The following is a 26,077-nucleotide window of genomic DNA, read 5'->3' as shown; positions in this document are numbered from 1 at the left end:
TCTAAAATCATGTCTGTGTGATGGATGGGTAAGGCTATCTGCTAAATTATAGAAAGATATTTACCATTTTTTTTATTATTATTATTACATGGGAAAATCAACAAGCTAGATAACTTATCTCACTAGCAGGCCAGTTTCCAGGCAGGTCTGAACAGCATCTGCTCTCTGCCTCACATCACTTCAGGTGGATTTTTCACAAGCGACAAAATTGGCAAAAAAAGTTATTGATATTTAGCTAAAAATTTACATAGTATTGCTAGGTAATGTTTTAGCAAGTTTCACAGAAATTTGATTAAAAATAGAGGCTAGCTGCCTGTCCTATGAATGCTAATGGTCATGTCATTTTTTTCCAGAAATAACTAGCGTTACTCCTACAAATAAATGCTTCATAACTAAAACGTTTAGACTTTCAATTAACAATACTGACAACACTGTCTTACCTCGAAAGATCGCCTCAGTTTTCAATTTGAAGAAGAAAGTCATACACTTGAGGTAATTTCCCGGGGTATCCTCTCTGGCTCCGCTCAGGCAAATGGAGGATGATGCTGATGACGATACATTTATTATTCACGCCCAGTAACCCCATATGTCATCATATGTGTTTTAGCTTATATTGTCATGAGTATCTGGCAGTTTTCAGAAATAAAATCAGTGATTGGCCGGCGAAGATATTGAGACAGGAACCATGGGAATAATTGTTCCCAAATTTGAACGCTCCGGCTGGTAAGGGTTAATATTAACAGCAATAACAAGAAAACCATTTGTTACTCTTGGCTGGATAAATGTAGTAGCTTTAAAATAAAATCTTAATGAATTATAATCTTTCAGTGAAGACCTGTAATCCACGAGAATGTAAGAATGTTTACTTGAATACTTGATACTGCTGTTAGAAGCACTGTATTCTTAATTTGTTTCTTTGTTCTTATTTTATTACTGGCTTTTTCCTTGTCTTGAATAATTATTTGTGAACTTGAAACAATGTTTACCTAATTAACACACTGTGGTGAGCAGGACATGGCCGAGCAAGGATGGTGTGAAGCAAGGCCAGGATGGACACCTGGGGTATATAACCTCTCACAGCTGTTGCCGTGGCAAGAGATAAAGCCACAGCCAGAGCCACAGTGGAGGAGAGATACACGGAGAGAGAGAGACGCATGCAGCCGAGTTGATGTGTACATTCCGCGTTGGGCTGAAAATCCACCAGTGTGAGAGACACATGGAGCTGTGTGTGTGGGTCGAGGATATTGTGTCACACTGAAAAGTGTTTTTAATAAAAGTCTTACATTTGGATGTTTGCCCAGCTCCCACCTCCTCCATCAGGGAGTTAAAGAACCTTTGCTACAGTGGTGCCGAAACCCAGGAACTGGAGAAGGAAGACGCTCTCTCTCTTTCTCTCTCTCCTCTCTCCCCCTCTCCCCAAAATATCCGGCTCTGGGTCGGCTGAAAGAGCGACATTTCCTCTCCAGAAATGGGGGGGGGGTAAGGAACAGGCTAGAGAGACACACAGAGCTGTGTGTGTGGCTTGAGGATATTGTGTGCTGAAAAGCAATTTTATTTAATGTCACACTGAAAAGTGTTTTTAATCAGTGTTTGGATGTTTGCCCGGCTCCCGCCTCCTACAGAGAATTAAAGAACCTTTGCTACACAAATTAGTCAGTATTAGGTTTACATCGAGAATCATAAATTTTCACTGGTATTGGTTCCGACTACTGAAATGTTGGTATCGTGACAACACTGCCTACAATGTGTATTTAAATTGTGCATGGTAGACCTTACTGTAATAGCATTATGAAAAAGTAGATCTCATGCCATAAAAGTGTGAGCCCCCCTGGTGTAAAGCATGTATTATATCAGGCAAGATTAAAACTGTGTCACTCTGTCTCACTTGACGGTCAATCCATAACCCACAAAGAAGGCTATCTCCACCTTGTCAGCGTCTCAGAGCAGTTCCTGTGGATTGTAAAAGCAAAGTGCTGCAGGTTCACTTCCTCACACAATTCCAAACATCTGTACCGCTATGATTTATTATACAAATCTCCACATAAAAAACTCGACACAGTAGGCCTGTCACAGAGGAGGAGTCAATGATAGCGTTTCACCAGACTTGCAATGAGGAAAACTGTAAACTGTCATATTCACACTGCACTTTCATATTTCTATCAAAATAAAAGCTCCAGGTGAAGGTAAAGTAAATACAACAGAAATATGTTGTATAAGACAAATCTAATCCTCAAAATAATAACAAAAATTCAGTATTATATTATAATAAAAAAGGTCCCATATTAATAATTCAGAATTATGACAACATTCTACTGGCTTCCAAAAAGTGAGTGAGGTTGTAATTTTTGCACAACCTGTTCATTAACAAAAAGGTTTTAGTACAAATATAGGTCAGTAAATAATGAATAAATATCATTCTCCCTTATGTTCATATAGTGAAAGACTGTGGAAAACATGGCTTAATTTTTTAACTAGATTTTTACCTCATGCATTAAACTTGAATATATTCAATAGGCTGAAAAATATTGAGATATAATTTTGTAGCCATATTGCAAAGCCCTATATTACCATCTACCATCTATCTAATTAATTGCTTTCAATATATCACGACATTGGCCATAAAAAAATAAATAAATAAAAAAATAATAATAATAAAAAAAAAAAAATAATTAAAAAAAAAACAGTCAATCACTACTTCAAAACAAGTAATAATATATCATAAACTAATTCTTCCTCTGCCACTAGGCCAGCTAATTTGGTCCTGTTAGTGGGCTACTGACTATAACTCTAATGGTTCTATACAGAGGAAGCCCAGAGCCCCACAGCGGAAAGGACAAGCTAACTACTAATTTATAGAGGGGATTGTAGTGTCTTATCTAATAATTTTTAATGTCACTCATTATAGCGTCCCTGTGGGGGAGTACAATATCAACATTCCCATTGCTTTACTTGGACACAAAACCATTACAACAGCGTCTTTCAATTAACCTTTCCGCTGTTCTCTAATCAGCTCTTTCTGCTGGCCAGGCAAGCGATGGATTAGGAGAGAGTGACTCAGCATTAATGGACAAAGACACAGAGTCAGAAAGATGGAAAGAGAGAGACAGAGATGGAGAGGCAACAGTTACAGGCTGAGAGGGGAAATATCTTTTACTCCAGACTTGGCGCTGTCTCAAAAACATTATCCTCTGTATCGACCAATTAGATATCTTGCAGTACCTTTTCAAATGTAGATTAGGGCAGAGGCATCTTAAAGTCATGGGTACATTACGCTGTGTCTGTACATATAATGCTGATATATATTCTATATTTTTTCCTCCTGATACTGAAAGAAAATGAGTGCTATGGTTTCCCCTTGTGTAAAAAAAAAAAATGGCAATTCCTTCTTTCCTTTGAAAATAGTGGTTTGGTGTGAGCAAATCCATTTAATTTGAAAGCATTTTATGAAAGAAAAAAGCAATGAAGGAAATGTTTGCCCATATCATACTAGAGCTGAATCTACTAAATGGTTATTATTAATAGGATAGTCTTGAGAAGGGAAAGTCCTAAGCATCAACAACAAATTCTCATGACAACTTGTAATAATTGAACTAGATGGTGAAGTCTTGTACAATGAGATGTCGTAAGACTTGGCTCATGACCCAAGTTCAGCCATGAAAATCTATGTTGTAAATGCTGATAGGATTTTTTTCAACTTGTTATCTGTTAGCCAAAAGGCTCTTTCACATGTGACATGTTAAGCCAATCAGCTTGCATGGTGTAAACTGACTGGTCCTCTTGGATTAGGTCTCTCTCTTTGTCTAACATTTAAATTGCTCAGTTTTGCAGATAAGCTGGTTTCACTGCAGTGTGCTGCGAGAGTTTTCTATGAAACCCACCTCCACCCCAGCTGCACAGTCTAGATCTGTTACATGGGGATTGTTTGTATATCTATTTGTGCAGCAGCATGTTCTACAGCATGTCTTGCATTTGATCTAATTGTGCAGCAACAGCAGCAGTATGTCCACATTCTAACGCCTCAGTTATGTATGCAACCCTGGTTCCCTCAGTAGGGAACGAAATGCTCTGACACATTGGGAACACGCAAGTGGTCAAGTGGTCTGAAGCCCTTATACAGTCATTTTAATTTATTGGCTGATGGCACTTAATCGACGCCCACTAAGGAGCTATGTCATGGGCTCCTTATAAGCGCTCGCTCTAGCGTCATCACTCAGTGTCTGAATTTCTGCAAGAGGCACAAGCCTGTGCAGCAACTAGTGAGTATGGCCAGCTACACAGTGTGTTGTTTCCTACTCAGGGAGCCAGGGTTACATACATAACCAAGACATTCACTTTGACGCTGTCAACTCTCAGGCTTTGGGAAAAGTATACCATAACACTATGCGAACAGAAGCTCCCAATTGTATTAGCCCATGTGGTAAGCATAAAGTGGCACACAAACAGACTATGTACTACAGTATTTAAGAGCTATATGTTTACCCTTGTTCCAGCACAGACAACATGGAAAGTAGGATTTAAACCTTCATCCAGATTACAAAACCTGACAAAAGTGTGCGTAGAGGCCTAATCTGCTGCAATATAAGTGTCCTCCAAGGATGCACCACTCCTCGTAGCCCACAAGGATACCACACTCCTCGTAGACGGAATGGCCCAAATACCCATAGGCGAAGGCAAACTGTGCGCCTCAAAAGCACTTGAAATTGCATCAACAAGCCAATGAGACAGCCTCTGCTTAGTGAATGAAAACCCTGTTGCCACCAAAGCACACAAACAGCTGTTCTGACTTGCGCCACTGGCTAGTGTGACCAACATAGACTCACAAAGCTCTAACAGAGCACAGCATATAAAACCTCTCACTCTCATCCAACTCAAATGTGGGAGGAGAGAAGGACTGCAAAGTAATACCCTAAGAGTGGAACAGTGTAGAAACCACCTTGGGTAATAATCTACCTTTGAAAACCCTGGCACCAAATCCATACACAATGTATTGTCCGACAGGGCATAAATCATCAACCCTCTTAAGCATTGCCAATGCCAGCAGTTTAAGAGTCAGAAACCTTAACAGAAACTGATGTCAAGGGCTCAAACGGAGCACCAGAGAGTGTCTCTAACACCAGACAAATCCCATGAAGGGTTACTGACAGAGCGAAAAGGCCTTAGCCTGCACACTATGCGCATAAAGCGAGAGACAAAGGAATGTCTACCAATAAGAAACCCTGCGTGTTCGGCCACTATAGTGGCGACATAAACTTTAAGCGTTGCCGGGGCAACCCAGCCCCCAAAACGCTCTTGTAAAAATCCCAGCACTGAGCGTATAGGGCAGTGAACTGGGTCCTCACCTTGCATCAGACACCTAGAGGAAAAAAACATGCCATTAAATGTGTATAGCATTCTTGTAGATGGGGCTTTAGCATTCAGAATGATATCAACCACAATGGGGGATAAACCATCTTTCAAGAGAGCTCCCCATTGTGGAGTCAAGCCCATCACTTCCATGTGCTGCTCTGCGTGTGAGATCTGTTCTGACCAGAATCTTCCAAGGAACCTACTCCTGGAGAGAGACCAGACTTGAGAACCAGTGTGGGAGGGCCAATACAGTGCCACTAACAAGAGCCGAACCTGATTTTCCCGAACCCTCTTCAGAACTACATGAAGCAGATTTATCAGAGGAAACACATACGGGTGCCCTGTTGGCATCTGATGCGGCAATGCATCAATGCCCAGCGGGGCCGGGGGCGAGAGGGAAAACCACAGGGGACAATGTGACCAAGCCAAAAAAATGCAGAGCCTTGATAAAGTGCCAATGTTTTCCTTAGTCTGTTGTTTTGCAGGTTTATAAGCTGCACCGAAAATTTGCTCTTTTAGGTTATGCTCTTTCCAACGACGTCCTTACATGTTGCCACTCAAAAGGGAGAACATAATCCTTACTTCAATATGAGACTCTAGAACATCACGGGCTGAGACAAAATTTGTGTACTTGTAAAGAAAGTGGCAAAAATCTGAGTGATGATGCTGAAACGAGCTCTTATAAGGAGCCCATGATGTAGCTCCTTAGTGCTTAAGCACCATCAGCCAATAAATTGGTGTGATTGTATAAGGGCTTCAGACCACGTGACGACTTGTATGTTCCCAATGCGTCAGAGCTGATGCAGCAGAGAAGTGAACTACGAAAGGAAACTCAGGATGTCTGTGTATTTTCTAGCAGTAACAAGTCTCAGTAGTGCTCTGCAGCAGCAGCAGCAGGGCCCCAGACAAAAAAGCCCTTTTGCTCCTAAACTGAAACATTAAGGAGCCAAATGACTGTTTTTAGTCACCAAATCACAGAATTGCTGTTCAGACAGCTGACCCATTAATCGGAGGTTATAAGTTTGCATCCCCTTTTGTCTCGTAAATGTTCACACCCCTTTCATAATTTATACAAATATAAGAGATAAAATATTTAGTACTGTTCTTCAGAATCTACATTACAGATATTTACAGAAAGTATAGTATGCATATAGCAGTGTGTTGTCTTCTTGAGGATCAATGAATGTTTGCACCTTGTGTAATAGTCCCTCAATTGTCCTAAGTGTCAAAAGCTTGATCTCATATATATATATATAACATTTAATTTTTTTACAGTATTGCCTTAGTCTTTCTTTACTGTTACCGGACGGCCCCAGACACAGAGACTACAAGAGTGCAAATTGAATGAAATCCCAGATGCAGTTTATTGTGCTTCTCCAGTCCCAAACAATAATTACCAGAAGAAGAAAAAAAAGTGGTACACAATACGGGGCTTTTAATTAAAATGAAGCCCGAAATATGCATGGGACTCTTATATTGAAATGTCTGCACTCCCAGTTGTGAGCTCACTGACAGCTGATTCACTGAGAAAGTGAATCCGATTCAAACTGCTAACCTGAGCTCCTGAGTTCAAACCCTCAGTTCTTTTCGGGTAATTCATGAAAAAGACCCGGTTCAAAAGAGTCATTTGTTCATAATTCTCTTGCGCTGGGTTTGTTGTTGTGTGCGGTGCAGCGAGCTCGTCAGAAACAGAACGGGTGAAAAGCGGCACGAGACACAATAACTCACAAGATGATATCTGATGAAACCGCATATGAACGCACACAACCCAACTGTCGCCAATGGCGACTAGGTTTCAAATTGTTGTCACAATGAATTATTTTTTGTCGCATTTGCGACCATTTTAGTCACAGTCTGGAGCCCTGAGCAGCGTAGCAGATATAGTCAGCCAAGACCAATATCCAATCAATATGTCATACATTAACATGCTAAATCTCTCTGAGAATTGTCATGGCTGAACCTTTATTACCATACAGACCAACCAATCAACAAAAAGTTTTCAAATTGATACAGTATCAGCAACAAATTTTAGCTAGCCTCCTATCAAACACTTTATTTTAAGAAAGGAAATGCCAAAACACATTTAGCTACTCATTTAATTATTTATGCAATACAAATGAAAGATATATGTCAATAACCTGTAATATGTTTTCTTTTTCTTCCATTGTACACAAAAGTTATTTTCCTCTTAAAATCTGGGCATTTGGGAAAGGAGTTACACTTTATAGATTGGTTTAGTTTTGGATTAGGGGTTAATCTTACAAAAAATCATATTAACAGCATTTGTTGGTTTGTTTTATTACTCTCTACAGGAGTAAAAGTCATTTGTTTTTGTATGAGCCAACTTGCATGATTTCTTATGATTTTTCCATCTCATACTATTATTAAGACTTGCCATAATACTAGGTTGGCATTGATGTCAGTATCAGCCTTTCATAGTATGCCTCATTATTGTCTCCCAAGTCATTTTTTTTTTTAGCGTTAAACTGTTACACAGCCGTTATTATATCCAAAATGTGTGCATAAACAGTGGAAATGAACCTCCACACAATGTGTGGCCAGTGTTCTCTAGCAAATCTAAAGCCAACTCTATACATCACAATTTTGTGCTGCAGTACTCTCCTCTTTTTAATATACACAACCTCACTTGGCCCAGTCATGTCCAAAGGTACGTTATTACTGTAGTACCATATTCATGGTAGTACAATCATGATACATTTTGGCATAAAGTGAAACAATGGGGGCATGCATAAAAAACAGGTGGAAAACAAGTGGAAAAGTGACAGAGAAAAAGTGCAGGCTGTGTCATGTTACTTTACCCAATCGCATTGAGTAAATGAAACCTCATTTCCTCAGAGAGATGAAGTCATAGATTTAAAAAAGAAAAAAGAAAAAAAAAAGTTTGCCGGTGTCCTTTTCCTAATCTGATCAGACTCCTGGTCATGGTGCCACAGACAGTTGTAATCAAATTATAGTTAATTCCTATCACACTGCTACCCATCAACCCTCTCCTGTCATTCACACAGACACACACATGCCCTCTCTGTCTCTCTCACTCATGGACAGGACCCACAAATAAGCTTTATTCCAAAATCCAGTCAGCAGTCTACCTAGACAGCAAATTAAAGCATCATAGGTATGTGCTACTGATGCAAAGGCTGTTTAAAAAAGGGAAGCAAAAATAAAATGCTTCCTTTTATAGACCCTAAGATACCCAGAATGCATGCAAATCATAAATATATTTCATTCATTACCAGAAATTATTGACAATGTAGTTCAGTCCAATTAAAAATATATGGCTTTACCCAATATTTGTGTGTACTTTGTATTTTTAGGTGTATTGTGTTGTTAGCTTAGCAACATGCTAGTGTCAAACTATAGAGAGTGCAGCAGTCTGGTTCCAGAAATAAAACAAAACCCATATTCAAACTGATTTCTAACAATAACTTATAAAGCTTTATAGACAGACCTACCATTAGTTCTAAAGGTTTTTTACTCTAAAGGGAGTAAAGGTGACTCCCATGATGCACTGTGATGCAATCAAGTCTCCCTACACTCTCAAACTACTATTTGCATTTTTCGGAATATTTTGAAATACAATTAAAATATATTGTTTCTATACTTATAAACAACAACTTAAAATCAATAGATTTATATTTTTTCCCATTGTTATTAATTTACTTCATTCGCAGTGCTTCATGGGATTATAGTTCATTCCATCACTACAAGTACACAGTCTTATACCTTTGTCTTTTTGTCCGATTTTCAAAAACATGTTTGCTTCAAATCAAAGTTTGTAATGGTGTGATTCACCTCGGAGCTGGTTGGTTTTGTTCATGAGTGAGAAAAACATTACTAATACATGAAAAAAAAAAAAAAGAGCCAGATGTAGGGCTGGGAGATATGACCAAAATCTTATATCACAATATAACTAATTTTATATCACAATAACGATATATATATCATGATATAGTTACATTTTTCATAAAAATCAATCAAAATTGGTTTATAAATTAAATAAATATATTGTAATGCCTGTTTTTGAAAAATCCAGTCATTTAATTAAATACTATATAAATTAACTACTTCCTCTTATATAATTTTCTCTTTATTTTGACCTTTAAAAACATAGTCAGTGTAAATAAATAAATAAATAAATAAATAAAATCAATTGGTGGTAAAAGTTGTAATCAACCTTACCACAATGCTAAATTTCACATTTCAGTCTGATGTTGTTGAGTAGTATTATTATTATAAAACTTTTCTCAAGATACTTGACATCATCTGAAAGCAATACAACAAAGGAAATAATTCATGAAAGGATAGGAAAATATCCTTCCTATCCTCGTTAAAAAAAACACTTCATTAAGCTCTTTTAAGTCATCTCTGTAGACAATATTTGAATATCTGAGAGCAAATCTGGTTTGTTTTGTAATATCTAACATCCTTCGAACTGAAGGAGTGTAGTTTAAAAACCCTGCATGACAGATGACACACAATTGTTGGCACTTGACACGTTCTTTTAGCTGTTTTCCTTGTCAGTGTTGGTTAGAATGTCAGGCTCTCTTGCCATTTGAGACGTTTGACTTCCTCCATAGCGCTTTAAAGTTAAAAACTCAAAACTCAGTAGAATTCAAATGGGTCAAGCAAGTTTTGAAGTTGTGCCGCGATAGAAAGAAACCGGATTGAGTAGCGCCAGTGAGTACACGCTCTGCATTCTCCTGTCTGTGGAGCACAATCTGGAAGCCTGGTGGAGTGGACTCGCGTGCGACGACTGTATGTAGCTGCATATGGTGACCCTCCAACATAAAGATAAGTCTGACTTTCTTTTTTTACTGCATAGCTTTCTATTCAAAATTAGATTATGCTTGATTACTCTCAGTTCAAAACTAAACATGAATGGTTGGGGAACTTTTATGCCCCATGTCACTTTGACATACAGTCCTATTCTGGCTCATTATTGCTCTCTGCTGGGAATGCTTTTTGGCTATTGTCATTATTTTACTGGCATGGTGAATTGTACAGACAGGACAGTAGCTCTCAGGCAGGCAAATAGTATGTTTATCATAATAAATATGTAGCATGGACATAAAATGTCTCACTTGTTAAAGTTGTAATAATGAATGAAACCAACCCAGGAAAAACGACAAGCCCAAATTAATGATCTAATTAAATTAAAAATCTATAAAATAGTTTCTACTAGAATACATTTGTCCTCCATTATTTTCAAATTCCTATGGCACATACTGATATAGTACACTGATGGTATTATTTTGTCAACATTTGGTAACACTCCACAATAAGGTTGTGTTCGTTAACATTAGTTAACTACATTAGTTAACATGAACAAACAATGACCAATAATTTATTAATCTTGGTTATATTTAATTCCAGCATATACTAACAAATTATATATATATATATATATATATATTTATTTATTTTTTTATTTATTTATTTTTTTTAATAATGTTGTATATGTTAACATTAGTTAATGCATTATGAACTAACAATAAACAAATATAGCTGCAAGCAGGTATGATGGGCCCAAGCACCATAGGCCCATTTTCACCCGGTGGCTTTTGGAAAACAATGCAAGGTGGACACATGCATTTGGCATTTGACATTATTCTAAACAATTTTGAAGCAATTTGGGTAAATATAAGAGGACAATTTTAAAGTCTGTTGTAAGAGCCACACTTCCTGCTGCCAGGTGGTGGTGCTATGACCGTGACCCAAAATAGTCACATCCATGTGATTAACCCCCAAGACTAAACATACATCTCAATTCTGATCTAAATCACACATTGCACACAGAAGATATAAGACACTTCTTGTTTCCCATTTTCTGCCATTAATTTAATGCCTCGCCATGGCAACACCATTCGATATATCAAAAATCTGTTCACAATATAGTATCTGTTGTCCAATGTCTGTGTTTCTTTGCCCACTCTAACCTTTTATTTTTGTTTTTCTGTTTCAAAAGTGGCTTTTCTTTGCAATCCTTCCCATAAGGCCTGCACCCCTGAGTCTTCTCTTTACTGTTGCATATGAAACTGGTGTTGAGCAGGTAGAATTCAATGAAGCTGTCAGCTGAGGACATGTGAGCCGTCTATTTCTCAAACTAGAGATTCTGATGTACTTATCCTCATATTTAGTTATATCTGGGCCACCGCATCTCTTTCTGTCCTTGTTAGAGCCAGTTGTCCTTTGTCTTTGAAGACTGTAGTGTACACCTTTGTATGAAATCTTCAGTTTTCTGGCAATTTCAAGCATTGTATAGCCTTCATTCCTCAAAACAATGATTGTCTGATGAATTTCTAGAGAAAATGGGTTCTTTTTTTTTTTTTTTTTTTTTGCCATTTTTGACCTAATATTGACCTTAAGACATGCTTTGTTGTCCTTAAGCCATTTTGCCACAATTTGAGGTATGCTTGGGGTAATTGTCCATTTGGAAGACCCATTTACAACCGAGCTTTAACTTCCTGGCTGAAGTCTTGAGATGTTGCTTCAATATATCCACATAATTTTCCTTCCTTATGATGCCATTTATTTTGTGAAGTGCACCAGTCCTTCCTGAAGCAAAGCACCCCCACAACATGATGCTGCCACCCCCATGCTTCACAGTTGGGATGGTGTTCTTCAGCTTGCAAGCCTCACCCTTTTTCCTCCAAACATAATAATGGTCATTATGGCCAAATAGTTCGCTTTTTGTTTCATTAGACCAGAGGACATTTCTCCAAAAAGTAAGATCTTTGTCTCCCATGTGCACTTGCAAACTTTTGTCTACTTTTTTATGGTGGTTTTGGAGCAGTGGCTTCTTTCTTGCTGAGCAGCCTTTCAGGTTATGTCGATATAGGACTCATTTTACTGTGGATATAGATACTTGTGATAAGACTGAGTTTGTGGGCAATGGAGGAGTCAGGAGACAACAAAACAGGTTCATGGTCAGTGTTTAATTCACTGCTCTAAGGTCTGACACTCAATCGACAGTAACAGAAATACAAAAACTCAGTTGATATGAACACTCTCTCAGATCGTTGCTGTTGTGATTTCGGTTGCTCTCTCTCTCCCACTCTGACGCTCTGGCGTGCCTTATCAAGTCTCTCTCCACCATCACTATAATAAGAGACAGGTTTTAGAGTAATTACAACCCAGGTGACGAGCCGCTTTGTCTAAAAGCCTTGACATAACTTTCTGGAATTTTCCAAGCTGCTTAAAGGCACATTTAACTTAATATATGTAAACTTCTGACCCACTGGAATTGTAATATAGTCAATTAAAAGTGAAACAATCTGTCTGTAAACAATTGTTGGAAAAATTACTCATGTCAAGCACAAAGCAGATGTCCTAAATGACTTGCCAAAACTATAGTTTGCTAATATTAAATCTGTGGAGTGGTTAAAAATGAGTTTTAATGTCTTCAACCTAAGTGTATGTAAACTTCTGACTTCAACTGTACAATGAATTTTTCTTGGTGACAGAAGCTTCCAGTGCGCAAACAATACAGCAACAAGACAGAGATAATATTCTTTTAAAAGCCAATAGAAAATTTAAGTATATATAGAAATACACAATAAGATAAAATATATAAATCTACATATGTACAAATACAAATCTGTTATATACAGTGCAAGGGAATGTAATGAAGAAGATGTAGGATATGATAAAATAATATAATTCACTAAGCTGTGTATTGCATTTAATTATTGCTCAATGCGGCAGTTTTAACTGTTCATGAGATGGATAGCCTAAGGGAAAAACTGTATTTGAGCCTGACAGCCCTGATGCTCAGAGCTCTCTAGCGCCGGCCAGAAGGCAACAGTTCAAAAAGGTAGTGGGCAGGGTGAGTGGGGTCCAGAGTGATTTTTCCAGTCCTTTTCCTCCCTCTGGAAGTGTATAGTTCTTGAAAAGAGGGCACGGAGCAACCAATAATCCGCTCAACTGTCCTTTGTAGTCTTCTGATGTCCGAATTCGTAGCTGAACCAAACCAGACAGTTACTGAAGTGCAGAGGAAAGAGGACTCAGTGACTGTTGAGTAGCACTGGATTAGCAGCACCTGTGGCAGGCTGAACTTCCTCAACTGTTGAAGGAGGTACAACCTCTGCTGGGCCTTTTTCACAAAGGAGTCAGTGTGGGTCTCCCACTTCAGGTCCTGTGATATAATAGTGCCCAGGAACCTGAATGACTCCACTGCTTCCACAGTGCTCTTTAAAATGGTGAGCAGGGTCAATGTTGGTGTGTTCCTTCTAAAATCCACAATCATCTCCACTGTTTTTAGCATGTTGAGCTTGAAGTTGTTATGACTGCACCAGTGAATGAGTCAGCCATTCAACCTCCCTTCTATATGCAGACTCATCGTCATCTTGAATGAGGCCGATGACAGTAGTGTCGTCTGCAAACTTCAGTAGCTTGACAGAGGGGTCCTTGGTGGTGCAGTCGTTGGTATACAGGAAGAAGAGTAGTGGGGAGAGCAAACATCCCTGGGGGGCACCAGTGCTGATCGTACATATGCTGGAAGTGAATTTTATGCTGGAGTCTCACTAGCTGCTGCCTGTCCATCAGAAAGCTGGTGATCCACTGACAGACAGACATGGGAACAGAGAGCTGGGTTAATTTATTCCATATGAGAGCTGGTATGATGGTGTTGAAAGCCGAACTGAATTCCACAAAAAGGATCCTTGTATATGTCCCTGGTCTGTCCAGATGTTGCAGGATATGATGCAATCCCATGTTGACTGCATCATCTACAGATCTGTTTGCTCTATAAGCAAATTGAACGGGATCCAGAAAAGGTCCAGTGATGTCCTTCACTGCCAACACCATTCTCTCAAATGACTTCATGACCACAGATGTCAGAGCGACAGGTCTGTAGTCATTAAGTCCTTTGATATTGGGTTTCTTTGGAACAGGGATGATAGTGAAGTGTTTGAAGCAGCAGGGAACTTCACACTGCTGCAGTGATCTGTTGAAGATCTGTGTGAAGATGGGGGCCAGCTGGTTAGCACAGGATTTTAGACAAGTGGGTGAAACACCATATGGGCCCCGTGCTTTCCTTGTCTTTTTTTTCTGGAGGTTCTGGCACACAATATCTGTGAAGAGGATAAGTGCAGGTTGAGTAGCGGGGGGAGGAGGAGGGTGGTTGTAGGAGGTATTGGTGTTTGTGTGAAGTTAAGGAGTGAAGGTCAGAGCGGGTGTGGGGTGTGAACTGGGCTTTTCAAATCTACAGTAAAACACATTCAGGTCATCAGCCAGCTGTTGATTCCCTACAGTGTTGGGGGATGGTGTCTTGAAGATAGTAATGTCTTTCAGGCCTCTCCACACCGATGCAGGGTCATTATCTGAAAACTTGTTTTTCAGATTCTCAGAGTAGCTTCTTTTAGCCACTTTATTTTCCTTAGTACGTTTTTGGGATCCTCTTTGGCATGACAAAGCTATCTGAGGTTTGCTGTAAACCATGGTTTGTCATTGTTGAACATTAAATAAGTACTAGTGGGAATGCACATATCCTCACAGAAACAGATATATGATGTTAAAGTATCTGTGAGCTTGTCCAGATTGGTGTCTGCACTTTCAAAAACATTCCAATCAGTGCAGTTAAAGCAGGCTTGTAATTCCAGCTCTGCTTCATTTGTCCAACCTTTTACAGTCTTTACTACAGGTTTAGCTGATTATAGTTTCTGCCTGTAGGTTGGAAGAAGATGAACCAGACAGTGATCAGAGAGTCCCAAAGCTGCTCTAGAGACAGAGCGATATGCATCCTTTAATGTTGTGTAGCAGTGATCCAGTATATTTCTGTCTTTGGTGGGGCATGTAATTTGCTGTCTGTATTTTGGCCGTTCACGGGTGAGGTTGGCTTTGATAAAATCATCAAGAATAATAATAAGTCTGGGTACTGTTGCTCCGTGTCTGTGATCTGATCAACCAGCTGTTGCAGTGCTGCGCTCACACATGCTTGTGACGGGATGTACACACTCAACAGAATAAATTAGGAAAACTCCTGTGGTGAGTAGAAAGGCTTACAGTTGATAAAGAGCGCATCCAAATTAGGACAGCACATCTTCTTTAATGTTGTTACTTCTGTACACCAACTTTCACTGATGTAAAAGCATGTTCCACCACCTCTCGTTTTCCCGGTTAACCCCGCAATGTGATCCGCTCTGAACAGCTGGAAACCTGGCATATGTAACTTGCTGTCTGGTATGGCTTCACTCAGTCAGGTTTCTGTGAAGCACAAGGCAGCAGAGTTTGAAAAGTCCTTGTTTGTACTGGTGAGGAGATGTAGTGCATCCGTTTTATTAGGGAGAGAGCAGAGATTCACTAGATGAAACTCAGCAGGGCTCTTCGAAAGCCGCGCTGTCAGAGCTTGACCAGAATCGCTTCCCTCACTTGCATCTCATAGCGCGCTTTAACAACACAGATGCGCCTCCAACTAAAATGTCCAGCAAAATGTTCAAATAGTGCATAAACAGATTTTTTTTGTTTTCACGCATGTTAAGTATCCCAAAAGTACATAAAACCTTGAAATAAGAAGAATAATACTAATAAATATAGCTGCAAGCATAACTGAGCACTTTTTTAAATCTTATTGACTCTTTTGGGTTCAACCAACTGGTGAAAGGCTCTACACATATTCGTGGGCATATATTGGACCTTGTCTTGTCTCTTGGTTTTTCAATTTGTGATACTGAAATATGCGACTGTAGTTTTGCTGATCATAAGCCTGTCTTGTTTTCTGTCACTCTTCCATACCAACCTGTGAAAGTCTACTCTTCTATTCGCTGGTCTCGTATATTTAGCTCTACTTCAAATGGAAATTTTATTGCTGCATATAAAGAGGCACTACAATCCTCAGAGTTCGATTTTTCTTCATCATACAGAAATGTCGAGGAACTCTGTTGCTCCCCTGAGTATGAAACATGCCAAACCCAAATCAACCCCTTGGTTAAATGATGATATCCGCTCTTTAAGGCAGTTATGCAGAAGATCAAAATGTAAATGGGAGAAGGACAAGCTTCAGGTGTCATATGAAATCCTAAAAGACTCTCTATCAAAGTTTCAGAAAGCTGTGAAAGCAGCCAGGTCTAAATATTTCTCTGATGTTATTGCCAATAATTGTCATAGACCTAGAGTGCTTTTTTCAATCATAAGTTCTGCTATCAATCCTCCTGTAAATATGTCTCTTGATATGTCCCCAAAAATATTTGACTGCTTCTTCAACTTTTTTGTTGATAGGATTGCAGAGGTCAGATCTAACATCCAGCAACCTGCGTGTGTTCCATCGGTTCCTCTTTTAGGTTTGGCTGCTCTATCGCAATTTGAACCAATCTCTTTTCACACTCTTAAAGAGATTGTTGTACATCTGAAGCCCACTACCTCACCTCAAGACGTTATTCCAACTCGATTCCTGAAACAAATTATAGACACTGTTGGTCCTAGTATATTGTCCATAATAAATTAAAGCTTGGTCACAGGGACTGTACCAAAGTATTTTAAACATGCAGTTGTGAAGCCTCTCCTTAAAAACCTAATCTTGATAGGAAAGTGTGGAGAGTGGGGCAGGCCGAGCGGTGACTGTGCGGAGCGAGGCTGGGCTGGACACCTGCAGCGGAATATCTCGCCCAGCTGTGGGTGATTGCAGCCTTAAACGAGTGAGAGATAAAGCCATGACAAGAGTGGCAGTTGGGGAGAGACTCCAAGAGAGAGAGAGATCAATGAAGCTGTGTGTTCATGTAGAGCTGAAAAGCACCCTGTTAGTGTGTTCATGCTGCTGAAAAGCAGTGGTATTGAATGTCTTTGTTACACTGAAAAGTTCTGACAATAAAGTGTCTTATGTTGGACGTTTGACCGGCTCCCGCCTCCTCCAGTGAGTCGATCTCCTTACACTGGTTCCGAAACCCGGGATTGAAGGACGACCACGCTGTCCTGGAGACCTCGCTGTTCCCTCAAGAACGCAATGCAGAGGATATATGGTCTGGTGGTTCTGAAGCGGCTCGTCAGCAGACTACCGAAAGGGACGGCTTAGCGAGTCCAGTACCATCACCTGGCATCGCTGATGGAGATGTTTCAGCTGGCTGAGGAATGGGTGGGTGGTGTGTTTGGGAGCCGAGGAGTTTTTTTCTTTTTCTCCCCCTCTCTCTCACACTCTTCTCACTCTCTTTCTCTCCCACACCTTCCTCCCCCTCTCCTTTCCCTAGAGCTGTTTTAAGTTCACAGAGGCGGGGAAAACCATCCGGCACGGGGAAAACCATCTGACGCTGGGACGGCCGAAAGGGCAGCGGCTGCTCTCCAGAAATGGGGGGAGTAAGGCTCAGGCCAGAGAGGTCCCCGGCCTGAGTCGGGTGATGGGGGTATACGGAGAGCGAGGCAGGCTGAGCGGCGACTGTGTGGAGCGAGGCCGGGTTGGACACCTGCAGTGGATTATCTCACCCAGCTGTGGGTGAGAAATATAGCTGCGACAAGTGCGGCAGTTGGGAGAGACTCCAGGAGAGAGAAAGACCAATGAAGCTGTGTATTCATGTAGAGCTGAAAAGCACCCTGTTAATATATGTTTATGTGGAGCTGAAAAGCACCCTGTTAGTGTGTTCGTGCTGCTGAAAAGCAGTGGTATTTAATGTCTTTGTTACACTGAAATGTGCTGACAATAAAGTGTCTTATGTTGGACGTTTGACCGGCTCCCGCCTCCATCAGTGAGTCGACTCCCTTACAGACAGTTCTTTCTAAATTACCTTTTATTTCTAAGTTCATGGAGAAACTTTAGATAAAAATAATATTCTTGGAAGTATTTCAGTCATGTTTTAGAACTTAAAACACTGAATCAGAACTTAAAATTTGTAACGGTATTTTCTTAACTGTTGATGCAGGAAATCTGGCAATTTTGGTGCTGTTAGATCTTAGTGTAGCCTTTGATACTATAAATCATAGTGTTCTCATTTCTTGCCTTGAGCGGTGCGTGGGTATTTGTGGGAATGCTCTAAACTGGGTCAAATATCTCTCAAATAGAAGTTTCTCAGTTCTCTTATTTGTGGCATTCCTCTGGGCCCTATTCTGGCTACTGACTTATTCTCTCTGTACATGCTTCCTTTAGGAAGTGTGTTTAAGAAACATGGGGTATCATTTCACTGTTATGCAGATGATACCCAAATTTACTTAGCGCTGAAAATAAATTACAAGAATGCATTAGAACCCCTGCTGGCCTGTCTAAATGATGTGAAATCCTGGATGTCTTTAAACTTTTTAAGCCTCAGTGACTCAAAAACAGAGATAGTTATGTTTGGCCGTTCTGAGATGGCTGGCTCTACCAAAGTAGCCCCTTTCCTTAAATCATCAGTTAAAATGTAAGCTTTGTATGTGACAGCGCACTGAAGTTAGATAAACAGATACATTTTTTCAATTGAGACATTTATCTAAGGTAAAGCCTCTCCTGTCTTTTAAGGATTTTGAAAAGGTTATCCATGCTTTTATTTTTGCTCACCTGGATAATTGCAATTTCCTCTATATAGGAATTAACAACACTTCCCTTACAATACTTCAAATGGTCCAGAATGCTGCAGTCAGACTGCTGACGGGCCCGTAAGCATGACCATATTACTCCTATTCTACGCTCTCTTCACTGGCTGCCAGTTTGATTTGGAGTTGATTATAAAATACTTATTTTTATTTTTAAATCCCTAAATGGACTAGCACCTCCCTACCTTGCTGACATGTTGCATATGCACAATCCTCAGAGATCCCTCAGATCATCTGATCAGAAGCTCTTGATAGTCCCTAGTAATAAACTGAAGACAAGGGGCGACCGCACTTTTGCGGTAGCTAAACTGTGGAACAGTTTACCTATTTATATTAGATCAGCATCAAAAATACATGATTTTAAAACTAAGTTGAAAAATTTTTTTCACCTTGGCTTTTAATCAATCCTAGTGATTGTGCTTTGTATTTCTGTATTATTTGTGTGTTCCATGTGTATTATCCTGCTATTTTTTACCCTTTTGAATTGTACAGCACTTTGGTCAACATCTGTTGTTTTAATTTGTGCTTTATAAATAAATTTGAATTGAATTGAAAAGCAGCGATGACGGGCCCAAGCACCATGGGTCCATTTACACCCAGTGGCTTTCAAAAAACATTGCAAAGTGGACACATGCATTTGGCATTATTCTAAACCATTTTGAAGCAATTTGGGTAAATATAAGATGACAATTTTAAAGTCTGTTGTAAGAGCCACACTTCCTGCTGCCAGGTGGTGGTGCTATGACCGTGACCCAAAATAGTCATCCATGTGATCAGCCCCCAAGACAAAACATACATCTCAATTTTGTTCTAAAAATCACACATTGCACACAGAAGATATAAGACACTTCCTGTTTCCCATTTTTCACCATTAATTTAATACCTTGCCATGGCAACACCCTTCGATATATAAAAAATCTGTTCACAATTTAGCATCTTCAATGTCTTGGCATAATGTTGTCTAAACGTGGTGACAGTCTCATGAATCCCCTAGGAGGAGTATTTAAAAGTTCAGAGCCTGCAATTTTCATAAAATCCAAAATGTCCGACTTCCTGTTGGGTGAGCTAATGACTGTAAGTATGAAAGTTGTTTGGTTTGATGAGAACAATATATGTATCAAGTTTGGTGGCTCTAGGTGAAAACTGGGGTGCTACAGAGACCGTTACATGCCCATATTAAAGGGGGTGCTACAGAGCTGGTATAGAGTACGATGATGACTGGGTCAAAAATGTCAATGTACAAAAAACATTTTGTTGATTAAAGTAATTTTGTACACTCGTTTCATGGACAAAATGCATATTTCCTCCACATAATGAGCATTTCATGGTTGAAATGCTTCTTGTGACATGCTGAGTCACAATGAGAATGTTCTAAAAACATTTTGTTAGACAAAAGTTATATTGTGATCCAAAAAAAAAAAAAACTTTTGTGGGCAAAATACATATCTAATTCACAGAATGAGCATTTTGTGACAGACTGGGTGCATGTTATTCATGAAATTAAATGTACATTCACTCTTTTGTCCACAAAATGGAAGGAATTTTCATGCATGAAAAAGTTTTGGAAATGCTTTTTACATTTCCGCTAAATGCAACTGGCTTTTGTCTTTCTGTTCATGAAATGCTGCAACATAATTCTTTCAGCCCATGAAACACAGAATCGAACATGCATCACCCACACAAGCACCACAGCTCAACATGTCCAGAGCATGTGCACTAATCACCGTGCCATGGCCACCAGTCGATTGATGTTCAAATTATTATTTCATCCAAGTGTTTAAAAAAAAAAAAAAAAAAAAGTATATTCTGTAACAAAATTTAAGTCCTACTTGTACTGTACTCTTCCATTTCCTAAATTTGCAACAGCAGGAAAGAATTACATTTCTCACTGAGAAATGCACGTCTTTGGATCAGTCCACAAGATTTTTCTACTTAATGTTCTTTTTGAGAGCTTTGGAATTTGGGCAATTCTCAGAAGGTTACCCCTGAGAATGTAATCACATGAAGTTTACTTCCTTGGTCGTAGCTCAGGGTTCAGACTGCATTAACTCACTAAAAAGTGCACACCATCAAATGAAGACTCTGCTGCCCTCTCATGGACTGATGGCTATATTAGATGAGCTCATAGAAAGTAAATTTCATCTTAAGCTGTCATTGCAACACTCTGACATTTTGTTATACTGGAAATGAGAGGAGTACCTGTCCAGTACCAGTCCAGTTTCATAGGCTGAATTATCTGGAAGTTCTCTGCCAGATTTTCACTGCCTCTGTTGAAGGTCTTATACCTTTCACAAACCCAATTTTGGTCCCACCAGCCAAGTAATAGCAATTGGATGGTTTTTATTTGTTCCATTTTCCCCCAATGGTGCCCCATCTCACAGACTCCAGGCCATTACTCTTCTATTAAAAAAAAGGGAAGTTGAAGACTAAAATGAGGTCCTGGCATTCTTTACTTTTACAAGAATGGCACCACTCCAGTTATTCCCACATCAGAGGTGTTGGGTTCACAAGGGACCAGAGACAAATTACATGTTTTCCACTGTACCTTTACAGTATAACCGTGCCTCCTCTATTTAAAAAAGGTCACAGTTATATATTAAGGGAGGGGCCCACCAACCAAACTTAATATATGCACCTTAAATCACATCAGACCAGGATTGAAACATAAATGAAATATGTCCACAGCAAGTAAAGTTCCAAATGTTTATCTGAAATAACGTTTGTACTCATATCCAAAATGACCAGGTGAGGTATATGAGCATGTCACCTTTGAGAATAATAGAAAATGATATCAAAACAGATGATAATGACCACTGATACAACATTAACCATAAACAGACTTAGAAACCCATATGAATGAATCCATTTGGCATAGAAATAAACATCATAGCTAGAGCTGAGAATAATAGATTAAAATAAAAACCTTCTCTGACCATTGTCCAATGAGAAAGCACAAATGTCCACTGATGAATGTCCATCGTACTTGTTGTAGATAATGGGGATGAAATACATTCCCATGAACATCAAACAAACAAAGGTTGTAATCCTTGAGCAACTGATCCCAAACAATCCACTAGAAGATGTGGTGCAATAGTCTCAAAATGGAAATGCTTCCGATATCCACTCATTGAACATATTAGTAGCATTAAAACTACCAATATTAAAGAGTCCTTCTAAATAGAGAATACAAATTTAACATTAGTTTTCTACCAATCACATACAATAAGGTGAACATCTGCAGAAATTTCAACTCATATACAAAATCAACTGAGAAAATAAAACATGAACAAACAAAAATATAAAACATTCTTACATTGACTGAATTTGAAACACATATGTTTCTCAGTCTGGACTCTCAGCGTTGGTGATAGCATCTTCTAGAAAGTCATGCTTCCTTCTATCCAAACAACCTCTCTTCCTCTCTACTTTACCTGGTTTTATGCTAGAGGTGAGCAGCTTAGAGCCCCTAGTGGACAGTATTAGTATGACATCTTACTATAAACCATGTTAACAAATCAAATCAAATCACTTTTATTGTCACACAACCATATACACAAGTGCAATAGTGTGTGAAATTCTTGGGTGCATTTCCGAGCAGCATAGCAGTCGTGAAAGTGATGAGACCTATACCAACTTACAATAAACATCAGATTAACACAACACAATTAAAGTCTAATATACACATAATTACACACAACACAATATACAAATAATAACATATACTGTACAGTATACAATACACTCAATAAAATAAAAAAGTATATATAGTATATATAGAATGTACAGTAGGTTGCATTGTACTGTATTGACATTCAGGCTGTCGGTTGATAGTAAGTTTCTAAGAGAGAATCTAATATAATAATAATATAATTTATGACAGTCCAGTGTGAGATATAAGAGTAAGAGTAATAAAGTGCAGTGCTGATGTATTTATTTTGATCGTGGGAGATCAAGAGTTCAAAAGTCTGATTGCTTGGGGGAAGAAGCTAACATGAAGTCGGCTGGTGCGGGTCCTGATGCTGCGATACCGCCTGCCTGATGGTAGCAGTGAGAACAGCCCATGGCTCAGGTGGCTGGAGTCTCTGATGATCCTTCGAGATTTTTTCACACACCGCCTGGTATATATGTCCTGGAGGGAGGGAAGCTCACCTCCGATGATGTGTCTGGCAGTTTGCACCACCCTTTGCAGTGCTTTGCGGTTGTGGGTGGTGCTATTGCCTTACCAGGCGGAGATGCAGCCAGCCAGAATGCTCTCTACAGTGCAGGTGTAGAACCGTGTGAGGATGTGGCGGTTCATTCCAAACTTCCTCAGCCTTCTCAGGAAGAAGAGGCGCTGATGAGCCTTCTTCACAATGGCTTCAGTGTGGATGGACCATGTGAGTTCCTCAGTGATATGGACACCCAGGAACTTGAAGCTGCTGACTCTCTCCACTGGTGCTCCATTGATGGTGATGAGACTGTGTTCTCTGTCTTTTCTTCTGAAGTCCACCACAAGCTCCTTTGTCTTACTGACGTTGAGGGAGAGGTTGTGCTCCTGACACCAGTGGGTCAGAGTGTGCACCTCCTCTCTGTAGGCTGTTTCATCATTGTCAGTGTTCAGACCTACCACAGTCGTGTCATCAGTAAACTTAATGATGGCATTGGAGCTATGTGTTGCCACACAGTCATGTGTGTACAGAGAATACAAGAGTGGGATGAGAACACAGCCCTGCGGTGCTCCAGTGGTGAGGGTCAGTGATGAGGAGATGTTGCTGTCTATTCTAACCACCTGGCATCTGCTTGACAGGAAGTCCAGGATCCAGCTGCACAGCGAGCTGTTTAAGCCCAGAGCCCGAGTTTCTCATCAAGCTTGGAGGGCACTATGGTGTTGAATGCTGAACTGTAGTCTACAAACAGCATTCTCACATAAATGTTCTTTTTTCCAGGTGGGAGAGAGCAGTGTGTATTGTAGATGCAATGGCATCATCAGTGGAGCGGTTGTTGCGGTAAGCAAACTGCAATGGGTCAAGTGAGAGAGGCAGCACAGAGCAGATGTAATCTCTGATTAGTCTCTCAGAGCATTTGCTGATGATGGGGGTCAGAGCAACAGGACGCCAGTCATTTAAGCAAGTGATTTTGGATTGCTTTGGAACAGGCACAATGGTGGATGTTTTGAAGCATGTGGGGATTACAGACAAAGAGAGGGAAAGATTGAAAATGTCCGTAAAAACACCAGCCAGTTGGTTCGCACAAGCTCTGATGATGCAGATGATGTGGCCCGGAATGCCGTCTGGACCCGCGGCTTTGCGGATATTCACCCGTGGGAAGGATCAGGTTACATCCACTACAGAGACGGAGAGTGAACTAACCTCTGTAGCTTCCGCTGCGAGAGCTCTCTCTGCGAGGGCAGTGTTATTTCCCTCAAAACGAGCATAAAAAGTATTTAGCTCATCCGAGAGAGAGGCAGCGGTGTTCATGGCGGAGTTTTTATTCCCTTTAAAGTCTGTGATGATATTAATTCCCTGCCACATGCTTCTAGAGTTGGTGGTGTTAAACTGTCCTTCAATCTTGTTCCTGTACTGGCGTTTTGCTGTTCTGATGGCATAACTGGCTTGTTTAAGCTCCTCCGCATTGCCGGAATTAAAAGCGGAGGTCCGCACATTAAGTGCCGCGCGAACATCGCTATTAATCCATGGCTTCTGGTTCGGATAGATCCGTATTGTTTTGGTCGGAACGACGTCCTCTACACACTTTCTGATGAAACACGTTACGCTATCAGCGTACACCTCGATGTCGTCATTAGAGGCAGACCGGAACATCTCCCAGTCCGTGTTACAACAGTCACACACGGCTGAAAAAGCCTGATATTTTCACTGGTCTATATCTAGTGTACTGGGGCAAAGGCAAACGTTATGGTTAATAGTAACCAAATGATTTCTCAAAGTTGAAAGTTGATTCTGTATTTTTTATATTTGAATTTACAGAGACTACACAGGCTATATAAGGTTGTGCCTATGATGCCTGGCCTCAGGTGACCTTAGTGGAGGAATGTAATTATAGGGCTGAGGTACTGTAATGTACTGTAATATTCAAATGTGTCAGAAGCCTTCTGTCTCTCTCTCTCTCTCTCTCTATCCCTTTCTCTTGTGAAAGTTAAAAAAAAAAGGAAAAAAAAAAAAATATATATATATATATATATATATATATATATATATATATATATATATATATATATATATATATATATATATATATACACACACACAGTACTGGGCAAAAGTTTTGGGCACTTGTGAAAAATGTTGCATAGTGAGGATGTCTTCAAAAATAATGACATAAATAGTTTTAATTTATCACTTAAAATCATACAAAGTCCAGCAAACATAACAAATCTAAATCTAAATCTTTGCCTTTAAAACAGCACCAATTCTCCTACGTACACCTGGACACAGCTTTTCTTGGTTGTTGGCAGATAGGATGTTCCAAGCTTCTTGGAGAATTTGTTACAGTTCTTCAATCTTTTTAGGCTGAATCAATTGCTTCTGTCTCTTTATGTAATCTCAGACTGACACGATATTCAGTGGGGGGCTTTGTGGGGGACATGACATCTGTTGCAGTGCTCCCTGTTCTTCTATTCTAATCTTTTCTATTTGCAAAAGTAATGTTTGGGAGTCTCACATTTATATTTCCTATTGACACACTAAAGCTCACACTAAAGCTCACACTAAAGAGGGGCAGTGGTAGCTCAGCAGTTAAGGCTTTGGGTTGCTGATCAGAAGGTCAGGGTTTCAGGCCCCAGCACCCCCAAGATGCCACTGTTGGGCCCTTGAGCAAGGCCCTTGACCCTATCTGCTCCTGGGGTGCTGTATCATGGCTGACCCTGCACTCTGACCCCCAGCCTAGCTGGGATATGTGAAAAAGAAGAATTTCACTGTATATGTGCAAATGTATAATGTGTGATAAATAAAGAAAATTATAAACTATTAGCTGAAGATATAAATAACCATCCTAAGACAAATGCTTTTGTGAAACATCTTATGTGCCTATGACTTTTGCACAGTACTATATATATACAGTATATATATATATATATATATATATATATATATATATATATATATATATATATATAGTGCTGGGTAGTAACGGATTACATGTAAATCGAATTGTGTAATCAGATTACAAAAATCACATACTTGTAATTGGATTAAATTACATTTTAAAATATTCATAATCAGACTTC

This window comes from Myxocyprinus asiaticus, chromosome 20 (assembly GCF_019703515.2).
Source record: "Myxocyprinus asiaticus isolate MX2 ecotype Aquarium Trade chromosome 20, UBuf_Myxa_2, whole genome shotgun sequence".
NCBI classification, from domain to species: Eukaryota; Metazoa; Chordata; class Actinopteri; order Cypriniformes; family Catostomidae; genus Myxocyprinus; species Myxocyprinus asiaticus.
Note: the sequence above shows the minus strand (reverse complement) of the source record.